At 47.5% G+C, this 19,094-nt stretch overlaps 1 protein-coding gene across 4 annotated transcripts in view; it reads right to left on the bottom strand.

Moving 5' to 3' along the window:
• PLEKHA1 (pleckstrin homology domain containing A1) overlaps positions 1-2,633 on the bottom strand; it is an 80,591-nt gene extending 77,958 nt beyond the window's left edge. For 3 of the 4 annotated variants that reach the window (XM_083149194.1, XM_083149196.1, XM_083149195.1), the window contains exon 1: positions 2,476-2,633. The gene's annotated coding sequence lies outside the window, so the exon portion shown is untranslated. The remainder of the gene's footprint in view (positions 1-2,475) is intronic. The other variant, XM_083149197.1, reaches the window with a different exon arrangement.
• Between the last annotated feature and the right edge of the window lie 16,461 nt (positions 2,634-19,094).

The raw sequence follows: 19,094 nt of genomic DNA, 5'->3' as shown, positions 1-19,094 counted from the left end.
AGGGTAGAAATAGCGGCGGGGCCCTATTCAATGTTGTCTTCCCCGACAGCATTGAACAGGGATCTCGGCAGAATGGGCCTGACTTTACAAGCAGTCGGGCTCATTCTGCCGAGAACGGCTGGGAAATGTCGAGGTCCCATTTCTCGCAGCCACGCCCCCCTGCTCGGCAGGCGGGACATTGAATCCCGCCTGCGTAATCACCGTCGAGCCAGCCGAGAAGGGGACAGGGTCACGACTGTTGGGCCAACCCAACAGTCTTGACCCGGGATTGAATATCACACCTACGATGGTGTGGTTACTAGCCACTGCATGACATTATGTCAGAGGCCTTGCAGACATTCAGTACTGGGCTTCATATGGCTAGTATTCCCTCTAGGCATTTTTTACAGGGCACCTGGCGTGTCAGTTCTTACAGGTGCCCCCCTGCCACCATCACCCCGCCATAAGTTGTAAGTAGTTATTGGGGTGGGGGAGGGAAGAAATGCCTGCTCCGTGATGGGGGGCGGTGTTATTTAATATACCGCATGCGTTTTGGTCTAGATGCAATGCAATCTAGTCCAAAACGCACCGTGTGGGCACCTTAAGTCCATTTCTACTTGCTGTCTGCCTGGGAACCTGTGTCTTATTTATTAGACTTTATGAACAGTTCTTTGTATAGGCATGTCCAAACTATGGCCCTCCAGCTGTTGTGAAACTACAAATCCCATCAAGCCTTGCCACAGCTTTGCTATTAGGAAATGCTAAAACTATGGCAAGGCATGCTGGGATGCGTAGTTTCACAACATCTGGAGGGCCACAGTTTGGACATGCCTGGTAGAGAAGACTTAATGCAGTGCTTCACAGAGAATAATTCAGTACCTGTCCCAGTGGAACTTACAATCTGTGTTATCACATGGACAAACGCAATAGCGTTACTCTTTTTGTTAGAGGAAAAAAAAAAAAAAAACAATGGGTCTCTATCCATCTGTCTTGCTAGCTGCCTGAGTTCCTATGGTTTCATACAGGAGTCATGTGTGAATTTTTTTTATATCACTCCTGCATGCTAGAGCGCCTTTGGGTCTCTTTAGCGCTCACTGCCTGCTTGGCCAACCATGGTGTCTCCCATTTGTCCCGGGATGAACATGTAGTGAATGACATCAAATCAAGGGATGGCTACTAAACGTATTAAAACTATTTGACTGTATAAACATCGATGAGTTACTATGTGAGCATGCAAAGAAGCAGGCGGAGCTTCTCGCATGCATACATAAACTGCGCAGCAAACACCATTTCCAGGTGGCCACAGCTGCAGACAAAGCGGTCAGCCATCAGATTGGCATTGGAAAGCTGCCTCCGATGGCGGCCAACCGTAAAAAACTTGCAAATCAAATGAGAAGAGTATTTACATCAGATCAAGGATATCAAGGGTTGCTAATCATTGGTATCTGATGTTCATCCATACATTTGTCTCAGGGCCCGATTCAGATTAGATTGTAAAGGTGTACTGTACGTACTTATACGATGTTTGTGGGTTCCACGTGATTGGCAGTGTTTGGGGGTTGCTATTGGAAATGTTCTACAAAGATGGGGGGGTTGACTTGTTTTGCAGGTATGCCGAGCCCAGGGTCTGCATGATCAAAGACTTCCTAGACCCAACTGACAGGTCCCGGCAGTCAATCCAAGTTAGCTTCGCAACCTGATCCGATGTGGTATCTATGGATGCATCACTGGAATTGCTGTTGCATGCAGGATGTTCTACTAACACATCATGCAGCATTTGCATTTTGTTTGAACAATATTGCAGGAGCGCTTTCCTGTGTAAATCAGAATCAGGCCCCCTGTCCAGATCTCTTGCTGCCTGCTTGGGCACCATGGGTCTCTATTACCTGTTTCACACCACATCCTCGACATGGGTTATTGCTGGGTTGATGACATACCAACCCAGGTTGAGAAGAGGTGTGAAAGCATCAAAAACCTATAACCAGGGTCAAGCAACCCGGGTTATAGAAAGGGTTAAACCCAGGTCACCCTCGGTAGAATGGGCAACCAAAGTTTAGTGTGAAAGCGCAGGACCCGGGATTGCGATCTGAAAGGGGTATGACTCTCTTACGGTCTGTTTGGGCACCCATGGGTCTCTCTCTTGCTGCCTACTTGGGCACCCATTGGTCTCTCGCTCTCTTGCTGTCTGCTTGGGTACCCATGGGTCTCTCTCTTGCTGCCTACTTGGGCACCCATTGGTCTCTCTCTATTACTGTCTGCTTGGGTACCCATGGTTCTTCACCTCGCTTGCTGCCTCCTTGGGCATGTTAACTTGAGTGCTTAATTGATTACTTTGTATTCTGCCTGTGTAAGTGTATGTATGTCTATGCTTTCCTGCATGAGTCTCTCTTACTACTAGCCGATCCGTCCCTGCTTCTATAGTTACGCGGACTCCCACGTTACGGCATGCATGTCACATTACGTTACCGTCACTCAGTGAGCGGCCCGCGGACTCACCTGTACAGAGCCGCTGTCTCACATCTGTGCAGCCGCTGCCTCCCGGGACCCGGCTGTACTGCAGCAGAGAGCACACTGCAAGTACCGGACGTCACCCCGCACAGCCGCTCCCTCCCAGTGCCCAGCTCCAAGCCTCACACTGACACATTCAAGATGGCCGCCGTTCCCTGCTCAAGGACCAATGAGAGAGCGATAGCTGCGTGATGTCACCACCCACTCCCTCCTCGCTGTCTCGGCTCTTGCACATACCTGTCCCGTGGTGACGACACCGGTAAACGTCACTAGTACTATAGAAAAAATATATTCTGATACACACATTATAATATATATATAGAGAGAGATTTAGATAGAGTACATAAAAAAGAAACTATATATATATATATATATATATATATATATATATATATATGTATATATATATATATATATATATATATATATATATATATATATATATATATATATATATATATATATTATAGGTATTCGGTCAATAGGTTGAAATTCAATAAGTCAACCACGTTTTGTAGACAGGCAGAAGGTCGAAACAAGCAAAAGGTTGACGTGTCGACATAGAAAAAGGCTGATACGAGTTTTGTGACATCATCTCCGGCCTTGATCACCCAGTTTCTATTGCAGAGTTGTGAAAGGGTCAGAGTTAGGCACAGACTGCACACACTGTAAAAATCATTAGATATTGGGGGGTAGATTTATCAAACGTCGATCAAGGGAATATGCGCTATCCAAGTGCGTTATGGCAGGGGGTAGCGCTTCCCCTGATCTATGACACCCACAATGCGGGTGTTAACGGGAGGCACTACTAGGAAGGAGGCTTAGCACAGCTACGATATTTTAATAAGAGCGCCTGCACCTTACAGCATACTTGCCTACCCTCAGGGGCGGATTTAAAGGGTGAGGACGCCCGTAGGCACAACATTAATGACCGCCCCCCTGCCTAATTGTATTATTTTTATTGATTAGTTATAAGCCCTCATTTAATGATTGCCAATTTAATATAATAATAAAAAAAGCCAACAACTGTAACATTTTCTTTTATTATGTATACATATTTACTAAGTAGGACAACTTACAGGGGCAGTATCTGCATGTCCTATTCATTTACACTATATTGAAGATGGAATATGGTACAGTACAGTGGATAATTTGCAGTTACTGGTACATTTCAGGCTGACAGTACTATCACATGCATCCAAGTGCCGCCCCCAAACATGTGCCGCCCCTAGGCACGTGCCTCATGTGCCTAATGGGAAATTCGGCACTGCCTACCCTCCCGGAATGGCAGGGAGGGTTCCACAAATCGGCTTCCCCTCCCGGCCCCCCGGGAAGGGGGGCAAGTCTCCCGCATTGTAGCAACAGCCCCTGCTCACCCCCTTCCCCGCGGTAAAAATGTCTGAATTGACTTCCGGTTCCGGCAGCGGTATGAACAGCCGCATGTGAGAAGCGCTCCGCTGCTGACCGGCTCACGAACACCTTTTACTAGGCTTTTAAGCCTCCAAACAACCCGCAATCGCCTCACCACCTGAGCCCGGAGACCCCCGACCCCGCATGGATATAATCCAGGAGGAGATGCCAGGTTCCCGCTCCCGTACAGCCAGAGCTAAAACGCCAGCCTCTGCCACTCCCAAGATGGCGGCCGCAACTGAACACACGCGGACGGAGGAGTTGAAAACAGCCTCTCTGCCTCCTAGAGACAACCCGCCCTCACCCACAACTGCTACCAACCGCACAGTGAATGCCCAGCCAGCCTCTCCAGGGACAGGCAACAAGGTAACCCCGCACACAGACGACCCAGTCACATACGGGGAGATGGTGGGAGCGATAAGGGCTGCAATAGCCCCCCTGCTAGACGCCCAGACTGACAAGATTAACTCGCAACTAGCACAGCTACACCAAAGAACTGCGGAGGTAGAACACAGAGTGGGGGAATGCTTCCAAGACATAGCAGAAATGAAGCCCATGATAAAGCAACACTCCTCAGATCTAATGTACCTGTACAACAAAGTACAAGACTTGGAAAACAGATCAAGGAGACAGAACCTCCGCATAATTGGCTTACCAGAGACACTAAAGGGAAATGATCTCTTCCAATCTATCAAAAATAAACTGCCTGAAATGCTTCACATCCAAGACAGATGCTCAGACATGGTGGTAGAGCGTGCACACAGGCTGGGCCCACTGCGCCCACAGGAGGGCGCCAGACCCAGAGCAGTCATCTTCAAGACGCTTAACTACCTCCACAAGGAGCTTATTTGGACAATGTCCCGCAGACACAGAGATCTCACCTGGGAGGGCCACCGTATCCTCATATTCCAGGACTATACTGCAGAGTTAATGAAACAAAGAAAAGAATTTTCACCTGTATGCTCACGTCTCATCAAACTGGAAAGGAAATTTGCCTTGATGTACCCTGCGAGACTTAGGATCTACGATGGCACTGACTATAAGGACTTCATGTCGGCACGCGATGCAGAACTTTTTCTGAGAGAGGAACACTTTCGAGACCACGGCCACCCCCAGATGTCAGACTGCGACTAACCCTCCTACCACACCTAGCGAAAGATTGGCCGTCCACGTGGACACTGCCGGGAAATGTCTTTTCCCCTCACCTTCCCCCATGCTAAATTGATGTCCGACCACTGTTCTAGAAGACACAAAGCTGTTATCTTCTACCGCCGGATCAGGTTTTGGGGTGTATTGTTAAGCTAAAGTTACAACTGTTATAACCTGTCTTGAGTTTTATATAGTCACATAACATAAGTGAGCTGGTAGGCGTGGGAGCCTATACAGCACAGACGCAGGGAGAGATGAGATTATCTCCCCCAAATGTAAAAGGAAGCAGGCCACTAAGGCTACTAAGTTTTGATTTTATTTTCTCCCCCCCCCCCCCTACCCCCTGTTATCTTCCAACTCCCCCTCCAAACCCCTCAGGGAAAGAGAGCGCTTCATCCCGCACACCTAAGATATAATCTAATTTTGAATGCTACAACCTTTGTAAATATGTACCTAGCGATCTACATGTATGGCACTTAAAATAGGTAGCTGGAATGTGGGAGGAATCAATTCCCCAGTGAAAAGAAAGAGAATACTGGTGTACTTAAACAAACTACAATTAGATTTAGTATGTATTCAAGAATCACATTTGGTACCACAGGAAGTTGTTAAATTGAATATGTTGAAGTGGAAAGTGTTAGCCTCATCCTCTCATAACTCGAAATCTAGAGGTGTGGTGATTATAGCAAAACAGAACATAGATTTAGAAATATTGAAAACTGTTGTGGACCCACAAGGCCGCTATGTATTATGCCATCTGAAATATGAACAGCAGGAATTTATCTGTCTTAATGTGTATGCCCCCAACCAATACTCCAACCCCTTCTTCAGACAGCTAATATCGATATCATCCCCCTTCCATCACCTTCCAATGATACTATGCGGGGACTTAAATCTTGTTTCCTCCAACGCCTTAGATAAGCAAGCACATCACACCCCATCATGTAAACTCCCTAAATTTGGCATCCCAAAATTATGTGAACACCTACAACTGATAGACGCCTGGAGGGTCTCACACCCCACAGAGCAAAATTTCTCTTGTCTAGCTGCAGCCACCAATAGGATGTCTAGGATTGACTACATCTTGCTCTCCCACTTCTTGTTTCCCAAGGTAGAATATGCAGAAATGGCCCCAATCCTACTCTCTGACCATGCAGTAGTACACATTAAAATACACTTCACCAATAATCAGCCCCCAACAACAACATGGAGGTGCCCACCTGCCCTAGCGACATCAGTACATCTGAGGGATGCAGTAACAACTGCCTGGGACAATTATGCCAAAGAAAATAAAGAAACAGAGGAGGCGGACCCCCTGTTATTCTGGCAGGCGTCCAAACCTACTATTAGAGGAGAAATTATCGCCCACATGGCTTTCATAAAAAAGAAAGCAAAGCGGGAGCAACTACAAGCTCAACTAACGCTTACTGACGCCTTCCGGGAATACAGGACCTCCCCCTCCCCCTCAACTAGAACCACATACTTAGATGCAAAGAGGACCTATGAGGCCTCGATAGAAAAATCGGAGTCTATTTACTCCTTCGCAAAACGAGCCAGGTTCCATAGATTTGGGAACAAATCTAGCAAATTACTTTCCTCACTCCTACAAGGCCAAAGACCCCCGGCAACAATACGCCCCCTTCGCAAAGCAGACAATTCCTACACCACAACAAACCCCCAGACAGCACAAGTCCTTTGTGACTTTTACACCAATCTTTATTCGACACCAGAATCAGACCCCACATACTCCCAAGAATTCTGAATTAACAATGGGATCTGGGCAGAATATTACAGCGCAGGATCGCATTGTAAAATGCGATCCTATCACAGGGATGTATCATCCCTGACACGGAGGGACAGGGCTCCAAAAGAAGTGCAAGTGCTGACCGCATGGCCCCAGCAGCAGTTTGGTGTGTAGCCGATAGGCTACAATGGGCTACCACCATCTCAGAATGGCGGTTGCCCCGGGATGCGATGCGCTGCTGCCCGATATTGATACATCGGCCAGCTTCGCATCCCCCATAGAAACCTATGGGGGTGGTGGCCGGCGAGGGTGCAGGAGGAATCGCAGCAGGGTCGGAGATTCCTGCTGCAGTCCCTCCTACATACACGGGGATGATATCCCCGTTTTCGGGGATTTAGCTGCAAATATTGAATGATAAATAGGCACCATGGTGAGGTTGTTGACGAACAGACACCTCAGCTAACAGGAGTACACATCAGAGCTTGCATTTGCATATGTATCTACTTAGCAACATGTTCCAGATAACAGACACCTCAGAACAACCAAACTAGTTTTAAAGGCCACACACACAGGGTGACATTCAGGCATTTTCTGAGCGATTTTACTAAATCACTGTAAAACACAGAGATTTAAATGCGCGGCCCCACCGTTCTGAATCTGCACAAGATTCTGCACAAGATGGACGGGTCAGATAATTTCAGTGCAGTCGCTCAAAAGCTCCTGCACATCTCCCGCATGTGTGGTGCAGGCATGTAGCAGGGCCTCTGAGCAGGCCATGCTGCACCCCCCTCCCCCACTCGTGGCAACCCCCCCCGCTCGTGGCAATTACGACCCCACCCCCCACTCGCGGCAATTCCGCCCCTCCTCCATCCCCCACTCGCAGCAATTCCGCCCCCCCCGACTCACGGCACCCGGACCCCCACTCGCGGCAATTCTGAGCCCCATCCCTCCCCCACTTGCGGCAATTCCACACCCCCCCCCCCCCCACTCACGGCATCCGGACCCCCATTCGCGGCAATTCTGAGCCTCCTTCCCCCACCCTCACCCTAAATAAACTCACCCTGGTGGTGGCCTTGTCTCAGCGGCATCGACGGTGGTCCTGGTCCCCATGGGTGGTGGTCCGGGTCCCCCTCATCCATCTGCGCAGCGGAGCAGAGGGTAAAAAATTATATATATCCAAAACGGCCGCGGCCAGCCAATCACGGCTTGCCATGTCATTGCCCCGCCCCATAGAGCTGGCTGCCAGTCCACCAGCAGAGGAGGAGTAGAGAAGAGCTCAAGAAGAACAAGCCCTGGGAGGTGGCGGCCACCCCAGGTGAAGAACACAGATGAAGAGGCTGAAGCCCTGGGAAGCAGTGGCCATGAAAAAAGAGCATAAAAGGCCGCTGCCCCAGGTGAAGACTCCGCAGAAGCCCTGGGGGGGCAGGGCCCCCCCCTGGGTGAAGACAAGATGCCGTTTAATAAAATATTTAAAAACCTCTGTATGTGTTTTTATTTTAATATTTCCTTTACAGGGGGGCTATAGGTACCGACGGGCCATTAATGCCCCACATGCTGGTACCTGTGGTTCTCCCAAGTACCAGAATGTGGGGCAGGCTTGCTGGGACCTGTAGTCCCACTGTAAAAGACAATATTACTGTTTAAACAAGCTATCAACCCTGCACGCACCACCCAGGGGTGCAGGGGATAGCCCTGGGCTTCAGCTTCAGCCCAAGCCTGGCTTGTCCTGGAAAGGGGGGACCCTTTTATTTGGGGGTCCTCACCTCCCCAAAAACTCCCGGCCTGGGCTGACTAGTTAGGGTGGGTAATGCTTTGGTCACGGGACCCCATCAAGCGTGTTTCCTGGCTATGGCATTACACCCCCTGCTAGTGGAGCCCGGCGCCGGCTGAAGAGCCTGGTGCCGGTCCCCAAAATACGGGGGACCCCCACTCACTTTGTCCTCCTTATTTTAGGAACCTGGACCACTCCAAGAGCCCGGGGCTGGTCATGCTTGTGGGGGGAGGACCCCACACCATTTTTTTTTACATGATTTAAGTATTATTCTATTATAGACAAGATAACACTCGACCAGGCTCTATTCCAACCCATTATTTAAATTTGAAGACTTTTTGTATTCCCCTGAAGTCGCCGAAACACTTTCTGGGCAGGATGTACTAAAGGGAAAATGTGGTAAAACTGGGGTTTTACCGCATTCTCCTATTTACCATCACCCATCCGCCCCGTTTTCGCTTGGCAGGGTATACCCTATAGAAGCCTATGGGCTTCTATCGCCGCCTGACGTCCGCGCACTCCCCCCCTTCCCTCCCGTCCTCCTGATCTCCTCCTCCCCCAGCAGGTGTCACAGCCGGAAGGACATCTGGCTTCAGGGGGGAGGAGGAGACGCAGGGGGATGCTGGCAGCCGCCGGGAGGTGACGGAGACCCCCGCAGACCCCATCAAAGGTATTGCGGGGGTCTCCGTCACCGCAACCCGATGCTAGCCGCATATGTTAGTACATATGCGGCAGCATCGCGGCGGCTGCCATACGAAGGGCGGCAATGTATATTAATACATCCCGCCCTATGTGAGAGATTTGAAATCTCTCATGCTGAATCTCCCATTATGAATCTCTGGCACAAATCTCTCTATATGTGTGGGCTCATTATCTGAGAGATTCAGTTTAAGGGAAATCTCTCATGCTGAACCTCCCGTTATGAATCTCTGGCACAAATCCAGTGGCGTAACTATTGAGGGTGCAGGGGATGCAGTTGCTATGGGGCCCGGCGGGTTGGGGGGGCCCCAAGGCAATACCCTGCACCCTCTATAATATAGTGAGACCAGCATGTAAATTACTGGTTGAGAGGACGGAGGTGAAGTTGCTGCAGACTCCGGAAGCACTGTACAGTAGCTGCCGCTGCCCCTTCCGGTCATCATGAGCATGACACTGTCTTACGGGGTGAGAGCACGGAGGGCGGAGGTGAAGCCGCTTTATGTGCAGACCCTGAAACTACAGTAGCTGCGGCGCCGGCTGTGCGTGGCTGACGGACTGTTCAAGCACTTTACTGCGCGTCTGTCAGCCACGCTCAGCCAGCGCCTCAGCTACTGTAGTTTCAGAGACTGCACATGAAGCGGCTTCACCTCCATCTTCTCACCCCATACGTGACATGCATTGCTCATGATGATGGGGCAGCGGCAGCTACTGTACAGTGCTTCTGGAGTCTGCACACAAAGCAGCTTCACCTCCATCCTCTCACTCAGTAAGTTACATGCTCAATCATACTGACTGCCAGGGCTCACAACCTGGATGGGGCAGTGGCAGCTACAATAAAACCTATGGGGAGGGGGAATCGGGAAGGTGGAGATATATTTGCATAACAGCGGAGGTGGCATAATAAAGGATATATGGGGTGTGGGGAGACAACAATGGCTATATACTGGAGGACATGGGGAACAATTAGGTCTATGCGGGCAGAGGGCGGCACAATAATGGATATACAGGGAGGAGGTGATGGCCCAACCTGGCCTGTGGCAGCAGTGATTAAAAATAAAAATGATAAAACTTTGAAGGGTGCATTGGGATTGCCTTGGGGCCACCACAAGTCATTGTGCACTATAAAAATTGCATCCCCTGCACTCTCTGTAGATAGAGGGGCCAGCCTGTCTCTCCGGCTATGCCCTCTACTGTTCATCAAAGCCCCCTCCCATTTGTCAGTCTGTCTCTCCGTCTATTCCTCCGGCCGGCTGGGGGGGGGGCCCTTTCAAGATTTTGCTATGGGGCCCGCAGAGTTCTAGTTACGCCCCTGCACAAATCTCTCTGTGTGTAGGGCCCTGTATTCAATGTAAATGAAGCCTGACTTTCCGCATAAATACTACAAAATGTTTCTTCATGATGGACTGACATTTCTCCTTACAGTTACTGAGGTTCTCAGGTATAATATCCATCTGACATTTCATTAACTCCGTCACTGAAGCTGTAAGTCACACTGTGCTGGCCATCAGCTCTTTCCCACTAAATATGCTGCCTGTCATCTTTTCTTTACTGAGGCAGGATTACGCTTACTGTGCGTTTGGTATATAATTACTCTTAATTGCTTTTCTTTTTTTTTTGGTCTGCTGAATAATTGAAGCCAAGGTGTAGCTAGGTGCCATGGTGCAAAGAGCAAGGATATGTTTCTGTGCCCCCCTCCCCTGTACTGAATTGGGACTGTGGCCAACATGTGTCGGAATGTTACAAATGAAAGGAAAAAATCTGGAAAAATCCTATATAATATATATAAATAGAAATAGAATAGATACAAATATTTATAAATAGAATACTCATTTCTACATTAATATTTATATTAATACATTTTTATTATGAAAACAGGTGCTATATATATATATGTGTGCGTGCGTGCGTGCGTGCGTGCATGCATGCATATATATATATATATATATATATATATATATATATATATATATATATATATATTGTGACAAGGAATCACCTACACTGGATACAGATGAAGTTCCACCATCAGAAGCAATGGCTTTCTGCCCTGGAAACACTTATATCAGAAAGCCAAAGGTGCTGCTAATCAGCCCAACCCTGATCACATCAGTTAGGAAACATGGACTGGATCTAATTTTCCTGCTGCTGCTGCTGCTGCTGCTGCTGCTCTATATGATGAAGCGCACAATAAGTAAAGCATAAAAAGTAACTTTACCAATAAAAGCAGCTTACATACATTGTAATAAACAACAGTGACTATAGAAATGCAAGTTCACCAATTCACGGCCTCAGTGTGCTCAAAGCTCCACACAGCGGTCACGGGTCACAGGCAGCATTCTCCCTGCAGGGATCAGACTGTGTGTGTGTGTGTGTGTATCGGTATCAGTAGCCACACACAGGGTTTCATCTTATTGGACTTTGAAGCCCAGGCACTCATCATGTCAACGTTGTTGAAAGGTCGATGTTACTTAGTTCAGAACCCGAATAACTATCAAAATTGCTCCAACCCCCCCCCCACCCCACCCCCCACCACCCCGCCGAAAATGTTGGTAGCAAACCCCCTTCCAGTAAGTCTGAGTACTATGGGCACAAACTTTATAGTGCATACTAAGAACTGTGGGGAAAAGGTGTGGCGCCATTTTCCCAGAGACTTCCTTACGGCCCTTTCCATGGGCAAAATACCAGAAAAATACCGACCACGCCATTTTACCAGTGATTTGTGGAAATTCTGACACAGATGGTGTTTTCAAGAGAGGTGAGAATTTAAACAATGGGTGCAGGTGGTGCAGTGTAGGTTCCCCTGTACTCAGGGGCGAGTGTGCACTGCACCCATTATAGATGAACCTGTGCATATGAACTGTTAAGCTTGTTGAAAAAAAAAGGAATGAGCGATAGATACATTTACATTAAATCATCAGCATAATTTCCCATCATTGGTGATAAAACACAGTGGGGCAGATGTATGAAGCCTTAACAAGAGATAAATGCAAGGGTGATAAAGAGAGATAAACGTTCCGCCAATCAGCTCCTTCCTGTAACATGGCAGTTAGCAGGTGAATGGCTGGATGTTTATCTCTCTTTATCACCCTTGCATTTATCTCTTGTTAAGGCTTAATACATCTGCCCCATTGATCCATATGGCTGCATCTACATTTGAATATAGGCAATTTTAGAAGATTCCTCTCTGAAGTAGCAGTACACACCCACTCTTCTAGGTGCCACGTTCACAATCTCTTTTCACAATCTCTCCAAATATGTAGCTAGACACGTCCTTTGGGTGGAGCATGACACGCCCCCTCAATGGGGCACTGTGCAAAATTCGGTACTTGTTTCCTAGCAGGGCGCCCAGATTTCCTACGTATGGTAGCGTAGTGAAATCGCATCGCATTTGTTGCCCAGAGAAGCACGCCTCAGAACAGCCCTTTTGGGGGCGGCGCACTCTCTCCTACAAAAGGGCGTTATGATTCCGGTACCGTGAGAGGAAAGAAAGAAGGGGTTCTACTCCATTCTGTTCTTATTGCCCAAACCAGACAATTCGTTCTGACCAATTCTGATTTTGAAGTCGTTAAATCTTCATTAATGGGTGGATCATTTCAGGATGGAATCTCTGGGGTCCTGTTGAGCCTGGAACCAGGAGAATTCCTAGCATCTGTGGACATCCAAGATGCGTATTTACATGTTCCTATCTGTGCAGATCATCAGTCTCTACTGCGATTTGCGATAGGGGACCTGCACCTACAGTTTCAGGCACTACCCTTTGTACTGGCCACCGCCCCAAGGGTATTTACAAAAATTATGGCAGTTATGACAGCAGTACTCCGACAAAAAGGAATAGTGGTCATTCCGTATTTGGACGATCTACTGTTCAAGGCGGAGTCTGCAGAAAGTTTGCAAGACCTAGCAGAGGCTATTCAGTTTTTGCAAAATCACGGCTGGATACTGAACCGGCAGAAGTCTCAGCTGTGTCCCACTCAGATAATTCAATTCTTGGGGGTTATACTGGATACCCACTTACATCGGGTGTTCCTGCCGGAATCGAAGGCAAATGATATTTGTCAACTAGTTTGGCAAATCCTGGGGCCGCCGGATCCTTCTGTTTGGCATTGTCTAAAGATGGTGGCTACATTCGAGACTCTGCAATATGCCAGGTTTCATTCTCGAACATTTCAGTGGAAAATATTGGCAAGTTGGTCAGGGAACACCAAAACAATGATGACGGAGAAAGTGGTCTTGACACCGGAAATGAGGTCAGCTCTGCAGTGGTGGACGGAGGTGGACTCTCTCCAGTGAGGCCGGTCCCTACAGTCTTGGGAATGGCTAGTGGTCACCACAGATGCCAGTCTCAGGGGCTGGGGCGCAGTGACTCTGGATTTGAGATTACAGGGCCTGTGGTCCAGGGAGGAGTCAGTACTTCCAATAAATGTCCTGGAATTACGGGCAGTCTGGAAGACTTTGTATCAGGCGGAGGAGAGGCTAAAGGGTTCTCCCATCCATATTCAGTCGGACAATGCCACGGCGGTGGCATATTTGAGCCATCAAGGGGGCACACGCAACAAGATGGCGATGCTGAAAGTGTCTCAGATTCTTTGCTGTCCCGGCATTGTCTGCAGTGTTTATTCCGGGATGTGGAAGCGGACTTCCTAAGCAGGGAGGAGCTGCTAAAAGGTGAATGGGCGCTGCATCCTCAGGTGTTCCAGAAGATTGTGGACCTTTGGGATCTGCCGGAGGTGGATTTGATGGCATCAAGGTTCAATTGTCAGGTACCCGGGTTCTGTTCCAGGACCAGGGATCCACTGGTGTTGGCGGTGGATGCGATGACGATGCCTTGGAATGTCAAGTAAGCTTACGTGTTTCCTCCATTCCAAATGATTGCCCGGGTGTTGAAAAGAGTGAGATCCCAGGGGACTCAGGTCATCATGATAGCTCCAGATTGGCCAAGGAGATCCTGGTACTCCAACATTCTGAGGTTATCAACAGCATCATGGCGTCTACCTCTATGTCCAGACCTAGGTCGGCTAAATTTGACAGCATGGCTCTTGAAACCTCCAAATTAAAGAAGAAGGGGTTTTCAGGTGCCGTTATTACTACTATGATTAAGGCAAGAAAGCCGGTGTCTTCGGCAAATTACTGTGGAAAACATACATTAGTTGGTGTGAGAGACAGAAGGCTCACACTTCCAGGTTTAAGATTTCCAGGCTCCTGGAATTTCTACAGGATGGGTTTTCTTCGGGACTGAGTCTGCAGTCGTTGAAGGTTCAGATTTCGGCTTTGTCCATATTCTTCCAAAAGAAAGTGGCCTTACTCCTGGAGGTACAGACTTTTCTGCAAGGGGTTATGAGATTGAAACCTCCTTATAAACAGCCTGTGGCACCATGGGTTTTGTCTCTGGTGCTGGCGGTTCTTCAAAAACCTCCTTTTGAACCAATAAGGTTGGCTGACCTGAAATTTCTCACGTGGAAATTGACCTTTTTACTGGCCATTGCCTCAGCTAGTTTCTGAGTGGGAGCATTATCTTGTAAGCCTCCATTTTTGATTTTTCATGATGATAGAGCTGTGTTACTGACAGTTCCTAAGTTTTTGCCAAAAGTGGTTTCTTCATTCCACTTAAACCAAGAGATTGTCCTTCCGGTGTTCAGTCCTCCGGAGGAATCTAGAAAAAGGGACAAACTTAAAAATGTTGAATGTTGTTCGCGCTTTGCTTGTCTATGTGGACAGGGTGAAGGATTTCCGTAAAACGGATTCTTTATTGGTATTGTATGATGTACACAAGAAAGGCTGGCCTGCTTCTAAACAGACCATTGCTAGGTGGTTGAGGTCAGTGATTACTTTTGCATACTCTAAGGTTGGCAGACCAGACCAGTGCCTGCTAGTATAAACGCTCATACCACCAGGTCGGTTGCTGCCTCTTGAGCGGTGCGCCATGGAGCTACGGCTAAACAAGTATGCAGGGCTGCCACTTGATCATCTGTTCACACTTTTACCAAAATGTATAGGTTCCATGAGTTCGCGTCAGAGGACGCATCATTCGGGCGAGTAGCGATGAGAACTGCAAACCTGAGCGTACCCTCCCAAAGGACCGGCTCTTGAACGTTCCAATGTGAGCTGTGTCACCAGGATAATTGAAAGAGAAAAAGGGATTTTTGTAGGAACTTACTGTGTCTTTTTTTTATGTTCCCTGAGGTAATTGGTGCTATAAATTCATTTCAGGAACTGCCGGCAGATAATTGCTAATGGGAAATATTAACCTGCACACCTGCTTTTCATGTTTATTTATGTATATAAAACATACTTGCCTACGTTGTGGCTGCCATCTTAGTGAGGCAGGGAGGCAGGACCGCCTCCTGAAGCAAAAAGGGGTTAGGGGAGGAGCGACTTCATTAGGGGCATGGCCAGAGTGATCACGGTGTTTTAGCCACACCCTGCCATGCAATACCGTTATTTCACTCATTGCACTGCAGTAGGCGTGGCTAAAATGACGCAATTCACGCAGGGGAGTTCTCAGAAGCCGGACAGCTCTCCGGGGAGGGTTACACCCCTTTCCGGGAGGCCGGGAGGGGGATCTGATTTCCAGGACCCCCCCCCCGGCCATTCCAGAAGGGTAGGAAACCCTGATATAAAATTAGTCATGTAATACAGGTTAATAAATCTGCAAAATGTGTCAGCACTGTGGCCCTTATTCTGATCGGTGCGGATATTCCCGCATTCTTACGGTGCGGTCCGCACGCCACGGTGTTTTGCCGCGTGCGGCCATCGTCCGTAGAAACGCCCACGTGTCCTCCGCATTCGGACGGACTCACTCTTTAAGAACAGGGCGTGTTTACGGACGACATACAAAGCATGCGTGTGCGGGAGAAACACTCCGATTCGGCACGGTATTACAGAGTATTACAGAGTATGCTCGGGAATACCGCATTCGAACGGGAGCCAAGCGGTGCTACCGCACGTAAGCGGAGTATTTACGCCAAACAACCCACTATGAAGTATCTTCTGCTATACATCACATGACCCACTTATTCAATTACCTATCCTCATAAAAAACTTCTTATTTTGAATTGGAATCAATTAGATGCCAATATATCCTTACAAGCATGCCTAACACATGCATTGCACACATTAACCCTTACAGCAATTGAAGTGCAATGGTTTCAATTAAAGCACTGACAAGCGTCCTATTAGTGAGTAATGAGTAAAGGAGTAGATTCTATTGGGTTCAGGTGTTAATGGTTGTAGTCATTAGGCGTACGTTCGCCTAGCGCATGAACGAGTGGTGTCCGCAAAGCAATAGTACACTTGTGGACACCGCACATTTCTGCCCTTTTTGATCGCGTGCATTCGGAGTGGTTTCCGAATGTACGCCCCCCAACATAAGTGTACTCCCCCGTGTCCGCCCATGTTTCCGCCCCGTTTTGCCCACTTTGAAACTACGCCCATGTGTCATTCCGCATGACGCCCATAATACGCCCCTATTTCCCGAATGATAGCGGTGAACAGTTCTGGACGGGATCTGGCCGAACTGGTACCGAGTCAAGGCGTGGCACATGCGCGTTGCGTTCTCCACGCATGCGCAGACGCCGTAAACACGCGATCCGAAAGTATGCGGTAAAGTCCGCGTCAATCAGAATAAGGGCCCGTGTGTGGTAGAAACATTAATTGCATGCTTACATAGTCTTTACACTGCAAAAGGTTCCTAGCAGGTACTATTTATGTGTGTCAGGTTTCAAGGCTGTGTACACAATTTTCTATTGTCCTTTTCGGAATACAAGTTGATCTTTTGTAATCTTTGTTGACATGTTCTAGTAATATTGCAATTGCATTTGACTGTTATACTTGATACAAATTATATGTCACGGTTTATGTACACATGTCAAAGTCGGACAAGAGTCATTATGAAAATTAATATGATCTGATCTGAATTGGCTAGCATTTAGCAGCAGTAACGCCCATGATCCTGAGACGATCATGAAATTATTTCCTTAGAAATCGCACAATGGTCTCACGATGGATTGCAGCATACAACACACACGATCTGTACACGATCGGTACCTGCATGAATGTAGATTGACAAATTTTAACTGCAGCAGGTAAAATCTCCAATCCGACAGGCGACCGGCGGGTGCGCATAAGAATGGAATCACACTGAAAACAGGTGCGATTCTGCTCTTTTATCATCCAATCAGTCGTTCAAGTCAAAATCAGGTGAATTGAGCCCAGATCGCTCTGGTGTGTACCCTTTGCCAAGGTTCATGTACAGGAACAGCCAGATGAAAACTGGGGGGATATTGTGTAATTTATGGTAATGTGACAGTGGTATGATGGTCATGACCCATATCCTCAGGAACATACATGTAACACTAGCATAATATATTAATGCCTTTGGAAAGTTACCCACGCACTGTGCTATTCTCAGATGTCAAATGAACTTGTTGTGAGCCTATATCATGTTTCCCAATAAAGTGCAGAAATCGTTAATCGACATTTTCTGAACTTTGCGCATGTGCACACGCAGCCGCGTCCCTGCATGAGTCCTTACACTTCAGTCACATGCAGGAAAATGAAACCTCATTCTACACCGCCACTATCTGGCTCCATCTGTATTGCATGTTGACCTTTTTCATTTGTCAACCTATTGCCTGTGGACCAATAGTGATTGATCTATTCACTGTCAACCTATCAAGAGGATACTGCTGTAAGTCAATAAGTTAAGTTAATAATAATAATAATAAATAAATAATAATACATAACAGTAAACAAAATGTAATGCAAAATATAGCTTAATATGTCAAGTGCAGTCGAGAGGGGGATGGGTTTGGGGGGAGCGGGTATTATTTACCCAGGTCTCACTTGATGCTTATACTGGCCTTGCCCAACCCAGTATCTCTATAACTGGGGGGAAGGGGGGGGGGGGGCGCAATTTCATGAATGCACTTTTTTTTTACACTTTTTTGTGTGAAAACACAGGGATCCATGAACATATCAAAAGAAAGAAATATTGTTATTCTGCACTGCAGCTGTCACCTAAAACGGGAATTACCAAAAACCCCTTATAGTATGTAGAAACAGCAAAAAATGGAATGGGACAGCGCTGTGCAAAATAATATATTTATTATAAAACAATTTCAATTTAAACAGTGGCCAACAACACAGACAAGACAGACATACAGAAAAACTGAGCTATCACTCAGATTGGTTAGTTGCCCCTTACTGGGAAGTTAGTATTCATGCAAGTCCATCCAACCAATTAGTAATACTTGTAAGTCCCCCACCTATGTGCACATATTAGTGGTAACGGTTTTACTTTGTTATATGCTCACAGCAAGCCTTTTAGGTGAACTTTAGGGAGTCCGGCATTCGCTATAAAGAACGGATACAATACTAGCAGCAACCATACCTCCTGAGGAAGCCGCCGAGCGTTGTACAGGCGGAGAAACGCGTAGAGGAAACTGGGGATCGTGACTGGGCTGACAGACACGCAGGACTCCTACTAGTGAGGTAGAAACTCGGATAAGACCGCACAATACGGACTGCACCAGCGGTTGGGGTACCCACCAGATAGTGAATGCCGGACTACCTAAAGTTCACCTAAAAGGCTTGCTGTGAGCATATAACAAAGTAAAACCGTTACCACTAATATGTGCACATAGGTGGGGGACTTACAAGTATTACTAATTGGTTGGATGGACTTGCATGCATACTAACTTCCCAGTTGGGGGCAACTAACCAATCTGAATGATAGCTCAGTTTTTATGTATGTCTGTCTTGTCTGTGTTGTTGGCCACTGTTTAAATTGAAATTGTTTTATAATAAATATATTATTTTGCACAGCGCTGTCCCATT

The sequence above is a fragment of the Crinia signifera genome, chromosome 6, assembly GCF_055691185.1.
Source record: "Crinia signifera chromosome 6, ASM5569118v1, whole genome shotgun sequence".
Lineage (NCBI taxonomy): Eukaryota > Metazoa > Chordata > Amphibia > Anura > Myobatrachidae > Crinia > Crinia signifera.
The sequence above is the reverse complement of the archived record's forward strand: the minus strand, read 5'-3'. Positions and strand labels throughout refer to the sequence as shown.